Here is a 13676-nt window from a genome sequence, read left to right on the forward strand (position 1 = left end):
CTTCCTTCATGCCCTAACCAAGCAACCAATCGACTTGATTTTTGGCATTCAGATAGTTGAAAGGACGGAGAGTAACATAGACTTTTTATCTCGGAAAATCAAAGAGCTCCCACGGGATTTTTAAAAACCTAAATCCACGCGACGAAGTCGCGGGCATCAGCTAGTAATATAGTACTTGCATTTTACTAAAAAGTTTCTTGTTCAAGGATCCGGGAGTAAATAAATTAATAACTGGAAAATTGATTTGGTTTGCTAATAAAACAAGTCTTGTGGATACAATTTTAGAGACAAGTTTTATGTTACAAAATCTCAGTAAAGCGGGAAAGGTGTAATTTGTAATCTTAGTTTTATTCAGAATCCTTTGCAGTAGGGATGTGCCAGAAGAGGATAATTTGTTGAAATACACAAATAGATCGCTTTTTTTTAATTTACAAATCTTAGCTCATCTTAGATCAACGAAATAAATGATGATCAACGGAATAGTGAATTTGGGTTCAATAAGCTATGAAAATGGAGCGATCTTATTGGTGGGTTTCAAGCAGCATCCATTGAGGTAGAGACCGCTTGATCAAATGTTTACATCTGTAGGTACATAAACTATTCCGTGTTGGTGTCTTTCACAGTTTATTAGAGAAAGATTCTCTCAAATTGTTACAGTTTTAACTAGTTTGATTTTAATTTAGTTTGCAGCGATGGGGATGGCATATAAATAGGCCACCTATAACATTCCCTCAAAAATCAGATCATTACTGAGTAACTATAAATGCTGTAAATTATTATTTTACGACAAGGCTAACCTAGGCTAGCCCAGCAATGTGTTTCGTCCTATTTTGTGTTACCTTTTTATAAATTAAGATACAAGTTGTACTTCTTGACTGCAATCTCACCTGGTAGTAAGTGATGATGCAATCTAAGATGGATGCGGGCTAACCTGGAAGGGGTATGGCAGTTTTCATTAAATCCATACCCCCTTGTTTTCTACACGGCATCGTACCGGAACACTAAACTAGCCACGGCCGAAGCTGCCCACCAGTCCAGACTAGAAATTTGGAAATTATTAAATTCCAAACCCCTGCCGGGAATCGAACCCGGGACCCTCCCACTAACAAGACCACAGCGCTTACCACTGCGCCAGGGAGGTCGTCAAAAAGGTATTGGATAGATGTATGTCAAAGTAGTATAACAATAAAAATAGTAATAGACAAAGGTAGCATAATATATTCAAGTAATCTTCGTAATTTTAAACCAATTAATTACGAAATCCCTTACGTTGCATGACGCATTCGTTACTCACAACTCACGTGTGTTTAGTGTATAATATGAGTCATAATAATCGACATTAACAACAGATATTTGCTCTATTTTTATTATAATGGCTAAACATTATCTGTCTGTTGATTTATTGCATTCTATACGCTTGGCATGGTATAGATTTACTAACATTACTATATTATGTTACGATCATGTTAGGTACCATATTTTAGAAATCAATTAGAATTAAACCATAAGACTATGAATTAAACTAGTGACACCGCTAACAACGAATACATTTTTAGGGTTCCGTACCTCAAAAGGAAAAACGGAACCCTCATAGGATCACTTTGTTGTCTGTCTGTCTGTCTGTCTGTCTGTCTGTCTGTCTGTCTGTCTGTCCGTCTGTCTGTCAAGAAACCTACAGGGTACTTCCCGTTGACCTAGAATCATGAAATTTGGCAGGTAAGTAGATCTTATAGCTGACATTTGGGGAAAAATCTGAAAACAGTGAATTTAGGGTTAAATCACTCAAAAAAAATTAAATTGTGGTCATGAACCAATAATTAGTATATTCAACTTTCGAAGTGAGTGACTATATCAAGTGGGGTATCATATGAAAGGTCTTCACCTGTACATTCTAAAACAGATTTTTATTTATTTTTATGCATCATAGTTTTTGAATTATCGTGCAAAATGTCGAAAAAATACGACTGTAGTACGGAACCCTCATTGTTCGAGCCTGACTCGCACTTGGCCGGTTTTTATTTAGTTTGTTACTCAACTACGAGTACATTATTTTTTATTACCACATCTTCAAAACAACTAAAAATATTATAAGCTGCAATAAAATATGTAACTATAGTAGACCGTATATTATCGTTATTATTTTTCAAACTGTTTATGTACTGTTACATTCCCGTTATTGGTGATAATGAAAACTGGGTTGACTTTAGTACAATTTTTCTAAAATTACGCCGTAACTTGTTGGTCGTCGTAACGGCAACGAGAGTGCTGTGAGCATGTCATACTAAACTTTAGGTATCTATAGCACAGTCTATATATACGACAGGTCGAGGTGCGTACGCGATAGCGACAGATCGAGGTGGTAATCGGGGAGGGAACAACCCGCACACCCGCACAGTCCCCGCGCTAACCCAGTGCGGGTGAGTGCGGATGACCCCGCCTCATACCCCGATTGCCATCTCAACCTGTCGCGGACTATAAGTATAATTATTTAAAGGAAAAAATAGGCATAGGTTTTCCTTGAGTTTAGATTTTTCTTTAATGTTGCCACAGACAGTCGGCACATTCAAACCGCTAGGTTTCTTTTACTCATAAAATAAATTATATTCGACTATCGTTGCTCGAAATCAAATCAAGTTAATGGAGAAAAATCCAATTTATTAGAAGAAAATATGTAGGTAGGTACCTTCATTTCGTAAAATGTAAGATAGGATACGCTATCAATTATCGCATAATTTTTCTTCCTTACGGAAGTTATGGGCTACATTTGCATTTGTATTCCATATTTGGCTCAAATCCAGGAAAGACTGAAAGAACACTTTCCTGTTCCCCAACATTAGGAACGCTGACGGAAGCAAACGTTATGTTCAAAGTTATGAAAATAAAATCACGAGATCTCTCTTAGAAGACGTTTCCCATGTATATTTTTAGGTTCATTACTACTCATATTATAGATGCAATAGTTTGTTTGTTTGCTTATCCTTCAATTACGAAGCAACGGAGCAACGGCTAGATTTTTTTTTTACATGGAGAGTGACATAGGCCACATTTTAACGCGGAAAAACAAAGATTTCAAGAGATCTTTAAAAAATCTAGGCGAATGAAATCGCGAGCATCAGCTAGTGATATCATAAACGAAATATGTAATACTTTTTAGTTAATACACCAAGAATATTTATTTTCATGTTCTAAAAGTAAAGTAAAGTTGTTAGAGACCGGCATCTGCGCAAAATTAAATAAGCTTTGATATAAACTTTTTAGAGCTTTGTCTGATTTTGCGAGGAAGTTTTTTTATATCAGACAATATTAATAAATAATATTATTATGGACTGACACCATATTATTGTTATTTGTTAATCTAGATGTCGATAATTGATGTAACATAATAAAATGTATCGCAAGCAATCATATTAACTAGCTTTCTCTACGGCCTGTTAAGAATTACGGAGAAACGCAACGTTTAAGTTAAAGGCTTAGATAATTTTCGCTGATTGAGGCCCAGTTGCATGACAGGTATGTAAAGTTACACTGCGGTTACGTTTTTTGCAAGTTAAATAAAACAAAATGGGTTGCACAAGTAAGGATTTTTAAATTTAAACCAAAATTTTTCATTTAATCTTCATCATGGAGGTACGACCGTATGAATACTAACATGTGCAACTTTGCTTTTTATTTGTTGTTGAAGTATACCCATAACGTATCTTTAACCGTCTGTTATGCAACTGGATCTAAATATTACAAGCTTACTTTCTAAGCCATACGACTATAATATTATGTTTTACTATTGCCATTTTATTAACATTTAACAACATAATGATCATAAAGTGACTTGCTGTTACAATAGAAAATATGCAACGTTACTTTTCTACGACATCATGTAGAAGACATATTATAGAACTATGATATAACAGATTACTATATATATTATACAAACCTTACAGTAAGAGGAACCGATGATACAAAGAGGATAGCTAAAAAAGTTTGGAAGGCTCAGAACTCTGAGGACCTGCAGTGTCGTGGCGCCACAACATGGCGTCCATTGCTGAATACAGTTCCAGCTGTAAATGTCCACAGGTGGAAATAATGATGATGAGACTTCCACATACGATACTATCTATACGATACGAAAATGAAAGAGAAAATCGCCTTATTTGGTTTAGTTCACGTACCCGTGTCTTGATCAAGTATTGGTGTCGCGATGAGGTACGATTTCGAAAAGCAACGTGGAAAAATTACAGGTAGAGGTACAGGACGTGAGATCTACTTCTGTAATATCGTTTTGATTGTTTATTTGGAAGTTACAAGAAAAAAATCGAACTGCATTTTTTCTTCAAGAGATATCTTTAGCTATAATAAAATTAAAAAAATATATATTAGATTTGTGCCATATTATTATACCTACACTCGTTGACAATACTGATTTATCAATTTGCCTGACCTACTTTATGAATCTACTGTAGGTAGGTATTGTTCTCGATATCTTTATCTTTAATACGAATAAATAAACTGCGGTTTTTTGCTTGCATTTCATATTTTATTGCTTGTAATAACTGTTTCGTCGTATAAATCGCAACAATGTTTCCTCAAATTAAGGAGCATAAAATTATAACATTTCACTTAGGGTATTAAACTATTACAATGTTGTCTCTCCATTAAAAAATTATTCTTTAATAATTGTGTATTTAGTGATATCTTTATACAGTCCTAGCGTTGAAAAAACAAGAATTTGTATACAAGTTACTAAGTTTGGACCGTTCGTCGCGTACCTAATTGAAAAGATGTATTTAGGTCGCTTAATCCGTTAACTTGGTCTTTTCACCAGAGCTATTGAGTTGTAAGGAATCAATGTTCCAAGTACGCCGCCAGAATTCCTAACGGCCCTTGTAGACGTTGGGCCAGCGTTTTGGGCCAATATACTTGGACAAAATATCTGTAAAAGCCACATACTTTATGCGTATTCCGTATAAACTTGGCCCAACTCGACCAACGTGCACGAAGATTTGCCATGTTTCCCGACGCTCGGCGGTGCATGATCTGACAGCAAAACAACAGAGTTATGTCCGGTGGTCGCGGTTTACCTTTTACCATGGTTATCTTTCTGATTTCGATAAAGTAATTTTATAGTAAACTAGATGATGCCCGCAACTTCATCCGCGGGGATTTAGGTTTTTAAAAGTCCAGTTGGAATTCTTTGAATTTTCGGGATAAAAAGTAGCTGTCTGTCCCCACCCCAGAATGCTATAGCTATGTCTGTGCCCAATTTCATCAAAATCGATTAAACGGCCGTGAAAAGCTAGCAGACAGGCGGACAGACACACTTTCGCTAAGTATATACTTTGCGAAATACTTTTAACTAAGTATATACCTACAACTAACTTAAAATCAAATAAAACACTTAACTTTTCTTTAAAATCTTGTTATGTGATTGAATTGTTTGATTGTTTGATATCTGTGTTTGTTGATAATGATTTAGTTAATGCTTTAGTAATTCATTATTTTACAAACTGTGGTTTTGTATTGTTACATAACCGCTATTGGCTATAGAGAAAACCGGGTTGACGTTACAATTTTTCTAAAATTATGTGCAACACTGTTGGAATATGTACCTACAGACATATTGATCGGACAGGTTATTTCTGCCGTACTAATAATATTTTTGCTAAAAAAGTTGCCTATAACCAAATGGCGTCAGGTTATAATAATCCAGCTTGCCTAAAAAAGCTATATGCCTACATCATAATAGTCGATAACACACCTGGCCTTCTAGGTCTGCCAGTTTCAACACTGTTCTACAACTTTTTGCCACGTCCGGTCCTTGCGTTGCAGATGGCTTATAAAAGTCACAAGACCTATAACAGTCGCGGTAATTTGAAGACCTTGACGTCCAATAAATACCTCTTATTGATCTTCAAGATCAAGATGTTTGACCAATAAACTTATTTTTTTATTAGATTAGCAAGTGAATAAGGTTAGGCTCCATGATAAACGAGGTGCTGACATCATCATCATCATCATCATCAACCCATCGCCGGCTTTGCTACAGAGCTAAATCACGGGTCTCCTCTGAGTATGAGAAGGATTTTGGCCATAGTCCACCACGCGGGCCAAGTGCGGCTGGACTTCACACACCTTTGAGAACATTATGGAGAACTCTCAGGCATGCAGGTTTCCTCACGCCCTATAGCGTGCCCAAGATCGAACCCCGAGCTCCCGAATAGGAAGCGGACGTCGTAACTCGTAACCACTAGGCTGTCACGGCTTTTTTAGGTGAGGTGTTAATATAGTTTGTAATAAAAACAATAAAAAATCAGTAGAACCCACTATTCTGCGACCGCAAATGTAAATTCATTTTGTCTGACAAGAAACATCTAATTAAAATTCAAGCACATTACTATAGTAATTAACATGTTTGATATTAATATTATGCTGTTGAAAAATGTCTAGCTGATTAATAGTTAATCGTTCTAAATCGAGTTCCATCTACACGTAATTATTACGATAATCTTCATTCCGTGATTAACAAACTTTGTTTTGTCCGGATTAGAATCGTGACCGCTTGTTTGAGGTCGTAACGCGTCACATCACAGGCCAGTTACGGTCAGCTAAGATTAGAGATGACGCATCGCAACTAGCGTGATTCTTGGATTTATCGTACATTCATTAGAAAAGTTTTTTTAATGTCCTGCTTGCTGATCGATGAGACAGGCAGCTAACGCATATTATTATGTTAAAAATTAATGAGGAGAGTAGAAAAGCATAAGAAAGATAAGGGGAAGAGAAAGAGAACAACTACTGGGTCAACACTAATCTAATGCTATGTGGTGTGGTGTTGTGTAGTTGACATAGAGGACATGGTGAGGTTGCTTTAGATTTTATGGACCGTAATAAGGGGGAAAGACGAAAGGCACAAGAAATGAGAGAGAGAGGACAACAGCTAGTGTCAGCACTAACTAATGCGATGCTATGTGGTTTTGTGCAGCTGACCTGGTAGATATGAGGAGGGTTAGTGAAATCGTGAAAACCCACAAAATAAAGTCCGTAGAGAAATCTGCAAAGAACTTTTTTCCCCCGGAGAAGAATTAAATTTGGAAAACATTCACAAAGAAAGAAATACAATTTTTGCTAACATTGCTTATAAATACAACTGCCCTATATTCAAGTTAGCAAGCTTGGCTGGCCTCATTCACACAGTTTTAGCAAGAGTAGGTTACAGATCAATGTTACCAATTGGAAGGATTGCGATTACCAGATCGATTGAACCCATATTGAACCAAATGAAGTTTGTCAATATAGCGGCAGGGCTAAAAAAGTTACTGTAATACATTCAGTCGTCGATGAATTCTGATCTCCATTAACTATTGCATTTCCTGTCGAATACCTACACGTTAGACATGTCTCTTTGAACCAAAGAGACGTCAGTTGTCAGTGTGTGGTCTATGAAAAGTTATTTGAACTGGGCACCTTCCCTGTGTTCTTGTCGCACCTTACGCCTGCCTGCCCTGGATGAATGGTTTTCTTCCATCTCACAAAACTCAACAGTTTTTTTTCTACCACGTACTTGCCAATTATGGAACCAGCTTCTATTCTTTATTCCAACAAACTACAATATGGGGTTATTGAAGGGGTGGATATAATCATTAAAAGCTGGCAAAGCATTGATGGTTCATTTGGTGCTGCAAATATTCATAGGATCGTTTGCTCGCTATTAGTATAAATAATAAAAAATACTGCCTACAAGTTAAGTGGGGCCTGGAGTGAGGGGTCTCAATATTGAGATTGTAAATAATAATTATTGCAATTGTTAGTAATTGAATCTATGTAATATTTGAATGCATTGAATAAATGACTAAATACTCTATTATATTAATTTATTTATAGACAAAATGACCTACAACTTGGCATGTATTTATATTGATAAATTAAGCCAGCATCATTCAGATTGCAATCATTTGATATCCATCCATTTCTTGAAAATGTTAAAAAGAAAATAAAAAAGGCTTTCAATGGGCCTCCGATAAAGGCGCTATTTTGTGCCTACCGAGGCGGTTGGCATGTCTTTATTGCTGAACCGGGTTAGGCTTTCACATCGAAACTGGGCTTTTTACCTCCCGGTTAAAGCGGGAGCTATTGAGTGTAGAGCCCATTGTATTGTGCCTCAGATTCAATGAATTGCAAGCTGACGGTTAATAAAACGGATTGCGAAAGAAATACGAGTATTTTCTTAATGTGTTGAAACTTGAAGTGTTCTCAACGGGTTTATTTCGATTTCGTTTTGATTTAATTTCATAAAATAATGATTTTGCTGAGTCCTGCTTAATGGGGATAGTCTCTTAACTATTTACTACAGAGAGTGATTATGTAAGGTACCTACCTTGATAAAATAAGATTGAAAAGAAAATAGGCATCTATGTAAAGTGGTGGTGGTTAGAAGTTATATTACTACGTAGTTATATAATTACTTACAACGCTAGTGCGTTCCGAATAGGTATTCGATATAAGGATATGAATATAAATACACAAAAAGCTATTCTAAAGCCATAAAATATATAAACTTTGATTAAAATTCACTGAGGTAATAAATATAAAATCTTGTTTATATCTTCAGCAAAGACGGGTTACAAATTTTGTTTTACGACTTGTTACTTTATGGCTTCGAGATCCTGAAGTTTAGGGTGTTTAGTCTGGAAACATTCTTTGGTAGGTATAATAATTATTATCATGGTGATAAAAATATACCTACTAGTTACCCAAGTAAACATGAGAGCATTTTTATGTCATCTTCTTTATTGGCATTTAACTTCATTGCAGACTAGTTTTTACACGCAACTTTATAAATTTATAGCTTAAAGCACTCGGGAATTATGTAACTATCTATCTAAGGCAAAGATTTCACAAAGTAATTAGACTTTAATTTTAAAAGAAGATTTTTTTTAACTGCACGGCGATTTTCAAAGGACTTTCATATTCTTTTAATATCTTTAGAGTTTTATGCTAAGTATACGGTGACGAAGTGTTGTTCCTGGGGTACTGACATGTGTGAAATGAATATTCATTGTTTCGTAACGTTTTTGTTTGGTAAATAACTTTTAAGTTACAGATATATTTTCAACAATGACAAAACCATGAAATATTCACAAGTCGCATTGTTAGGCAAGATTGTGGAACCTGAGCATAAATATGGGCATTTACAAGATAAAAGGTGTTTTGTATCTGTAATGAGTTGCAGTTGAAATTGTAATAATTACAGTGAAGTGAACTCTGATTTGTAACTCACTTTACGTTCCAAACAATGTAGATTTGTTTACGTAAATAAAAAAGACATTTATAAAACAATAAATTATTACCTTGACAAAATAAAAATTAATTATGCAACAAAAAACCTCTGTAAATCTCTGTTTAGAGATAAGCATTTCCGATGTAACTTAATTTATTATTACTTTGTAACTACAATTTTTGGTACATGAATAATAATAAAAAAAAAAAAAAACGACGATATAACAGAACTAACTATACTGAGTTTTTGTAAGTTTTAAACATAATCGCATATAATAATGTAGCTTAATACAATAATATTATGCAAAATCTGAATTCATATAACATTCTTGATTATTTATCTATACAGCATGTCATAAAATCATAGAGCAAGCAATCAAAAGATTAGTTAGGTACCTAACTATCTGCCCATTTTATCGCGGCAATATAAAGTGCCAATATTTAATAATTAGATACTAAAAATTTATACTATTTATTTCCAATGTTCAATACCTACCCGTTCGTTATTCGCTTAGGGAAGAGAAATAGATAGCGCTGTGCTGTGACATTGCAGAGATCAACGAAATATCGCTGCAGTCCACTGTCCCTGTAACAATGAGTCGGAACTTATGCGAAATAAATGGGCATTGTGGGAGAGTTCACTGAACTCTATCCTATAAATCTATAACATGCTTTTGTATCAATAAGTTAAAACTAAAAAGTGGTCTTTTGGTAAGAAAAAGACAAAATAGGCAATGGCGATAAATGACAACCAACTGAACGAAACTGAATTAAATAGCAAAAATCTGGCAACCCGCACTTGGCCGGCGTGACGGACTTTGACCAAACCCTTCTCATTCTGAGAGGAGACCCGTGCTCAATAGTGAGCCGGCGATGGGTTGATCATGCTGAAGTTTCAAAGAGGCACTTTGTAACTTAGTGGTCTAAGAGGGCTAGAATTAGAACAGACCAGATAAAGAAAGGCCTAACATAGCTCTCAATTGGGGACAAGTGGATATACGTGCGAACTATCGGGATCCAACATAACCTAATAATTTATCAGCTGCTCGATTGCGGTAGAATGACAGCTACAATGTCACGATCGCAATAACTTCTGATTGGTTGATAAGGTACTTGTTGCAATCCCGTCTTGTGTAAATTCAAATTACCACAATCAAACTATTGTAGTGATGTGATTTTTTGCATGGGTACCTTTTTTTGGAGATATGGAGAGTGACATTGGTTACTTTTTATCCCGGAAAATCAAAGCGTTAAAACGGGATTTGTAAAAGCTTAAATGCACGCGGATGAAGTCATGGGCATCAACTAGTTATGCATAAAAATAAAATGTAATTTTTATGCTTTATAATAACCAAAGGGGGACATATTTTCTAGACAGTGTCCTAGCACAATTTTCCCTTCTACCAGTTGAGATGTCACTATATATTTGTTTAATAAGGAACACAAAAAAAGAAAAGTTGACTGACTGACTGACTGATCTGTAGACATCCGCTAAGAAAGGACATAATACCTAATAGGATGAGACGTCATAGGATGAATACGGAACAACCCGTAATTTCAATTTAAAAGATATAGTTTTCATACCTGCTCCAGATTGCTCTAATGAACGGATAAGAGATAACATTGAGATTGTATGCTCAATGAAATATCACCACATTCCGCTAATCCCGTAGCAGCGGGTCGGAACTAATGCAAAATGAATGGGCAGCGCAGCGAGGTTCACTGATCTCTATCCCGTTCCCGCGGTAGGTACAGGTAACATATTGTTGTTTTATCACGTTAGTAAGGTAGCTAACACAATTTAATGGACTCCGTAAATAGGTCTTCAATAATAAAAGTTTTAACTAGCTTTTTCCAATCCAAAAAATTTCCTATGGATGCCTACGTACTAATATTCTTATTTTGATGAACTTAACTTTTATTCTGATGAAATATTATAGGATGATTTAAATTTGACTTTCGATCTCCTTAATTTTTGGTTTCAACCAGTCTTACTCCAGGTTTTCGTGGGATATCTGTATTTGTCAGTAAAAGAATTTTCAGAATTGGATCATTAGTTCTATGGTATAAATTAATATTTATATTTTTTGTGCAAGAATATTACAGCGACCGCCGCGATCGATTAATTGATTAGGAACTAGTGATATTACATTCTTGACTTCTTGAGTTTTGTAACTTGTTTAGAGCAAATATTTCGACACCTGACCGCACACCTGGGCTCCGCCGCTGCAAATACCGATCCTCACGTCATAAAGTACCTATATAATATTTCAGTGCAATACTTCGCTACCTATCTTGTAGATAATATCGTCTAAGTATTTAAAAATTATATCATGTTGTCATGATCTTGAAAAATATGATTTTTGAAAGAAGTGTGTATATCTGTCGTCTGTCTGTTTGTCTGGTGGCTTGGCCATTGGCCATTGCCAATGCCATGGCCCATTTGCTTAAGTGATTTTGACGGATACAGAGATAGATTAAATATCGGGGACAGATTTAGGCAACTTTTTGTTTCAGAAATCACAGTGTTCCCATGGGATTTAAATAAAAATAAAACCATGTGGATGGATGTGGGTATGGGCATCGCCTATTTAGAATATCTAGAGATAGCTTGCATTCTGGAAAAGTATATTATGCTACTTTTATACCGGAAATCAAAGAGCTCTTACGGGACTTAAAAAAAAACCTAAATCCAGAAGGACGAAGTTGCAGCCATCATAATAGTACTAATTAAACAAAAAAAGTAAGAGAATTATTTTCCCTACTGAGGTACCTGGAAAATTAAAGATTTTCTATATTTATGCATTGTAATCTAACTTAATTAAGTACATCATATTATTGCAATTACAGCTTGTAGGTTATGACCATGATCCCCAAATCTGCCGTTTTCAATTAGCCTTAAGCCAAATTTAAATTGTTGTGTGGTATAATAAAAAGGTGTAAGTCCATTTAAGTGTAATTTCAGTTAACGTCTGATTCCTTAAAACCATTTACCCTAAGGAGTTAGATAATACTCAGTAGAAATGACAGAGAAAGTAGACAGTCATGTAAGTTTTCATTTATGGCTTGATCGTAAAAAGGTGATTTCTTACAATTTACCTACGTTCTTACGGATAGATCTGAACAACTTATCCGAGCCGATTAGATGCGGATACTATTCCCTGCATTGCTGATGTGAGCTCAGAGAAAGTTATTGGACGTAAGCGTAACTGTCGGATTGGATTATATATTAATGGTGGTATAATATGTCTCTCGGTGAAATATGATGTGGGTCTTACATATCCACTGACAGCTTATTGGAATTGGATCGGATGGATATTGAACGGGAAATAATAATATCAATACCTATTAGTTTTCGTTTGCGTTTTCGATCAGCCTGTTAAAAGCCTTATATCTGACTAGTTTTTGCCTCTGACTTCGTTGGCGATTTAATATATGGCATAGGTGTACAATTTATAGCCAACTAGCTGATGCCCACGACTTAATACGCGTGGATTTAGGTTATAAAAAATTCCGTGGGAACTCTGATTTTCTCTCTAATAAAACTCGGATAAAAAGTAGCGTATGTCACTTTCCAGGTCTTTAGGTATACCCATGCAAAAAATCACGTTGATTCGTTGCTCCGTTGTGACATGACTGAAGGACAAACAAGCACACTTTCGCATGTATAATATAACACTCGTAAATAAGTGGCTATAACTATCGGTGAAAGAATTTTTGTAATTGGGTACGTAGTTTCGGAGATCCTTCTAAATCCGAACTTATAAACTTTACCTCTTTATAGTTAAAATTAGTGTAGACACTGTAGACGAGTGCTTTCTTACATAAGACAAGAATATACCTACAAGTAGATTAAATATTTGCATCTACTTTTAGACAATTTTGTCACCATATTGGTATTTTATGATAAGAAAATATCGGCAATTTTGGTATGCAAATTCCAAAATGCAATAAGTACAGGATACCTCGTAGACAAGCACAAAATAATAAACTTAAAACCTCTAGCTATCGATACTAATGATCGATAGTGTGTAGTAGGAAAACAACTAGGTATTTTTTACAACGAAACCAGTTTCCTCAAGATGAATATAAAATTAGACACAGAAAAACATATCATAATAATATATAGTGTCACATCGCAGATCATGCAAGGCCGGTTTTATTAGCAACTGTATGACAACATAGATATTTTAGCCACGTGGAATTATCTATTACGTATTGTTACTAACATAAATAAACCTACCTACCTATACCTATTGAATATTATATAAGACGACCATGAGCTGAAAATCATAGGCCATAGCTTTAGGGTCTAACTTAATTCAAGGAAGGACGTGGGGCCTATTGTGACAACGCATATATCAATCGATTGCGATTGTAATCAACTTTGGACCAAGTCGGTAACA

The 13676-nt window shown here is 35.4% G+C and overlaps 1 protein-coding gene across 4 annotated transcripts in view; it reads right to left on the reverse strand.

Annotated features, from left to right (window-relative positions):
* LOC117987631 (uncharacterized) overlaps positions 1-13676 on the reverse strand; it is a 63077-nt gene that overhangs the window by 21081 nt on the left and 28320 nt on the right. Inside the window, exon 2 of one of the 4 annotated variants that reach the window (XM_069503605.1) lies at positions 9767-9856. The exons of 2 other annotated variants lie outside the window; for them this stretch is intronic. The gene's annotated coding sequence lies outside the window, so the exon portion shown is untranslated. Of the gene's footprint in view, positions 1-4944; positions 5005-9766; positions 9857-13676 lie in introns of those variants that run through there. One more of the 4 variants, XM_069503608.1, reaches the window with a different exon arrangement.

Source organism: Maniola hyperantus, chromosome 2 (genome assembly GCF_902806685.2).
Source record: "Maniola hyperantus chromosome 2, iAphHyp1.2, whole genome shotgun sequence".
NCBI lineage: Eukaryota > Metazoa > Arthropoda > Insecta > Lepidoptera > Nymphalidae > Maniola > Maniola hyperantus.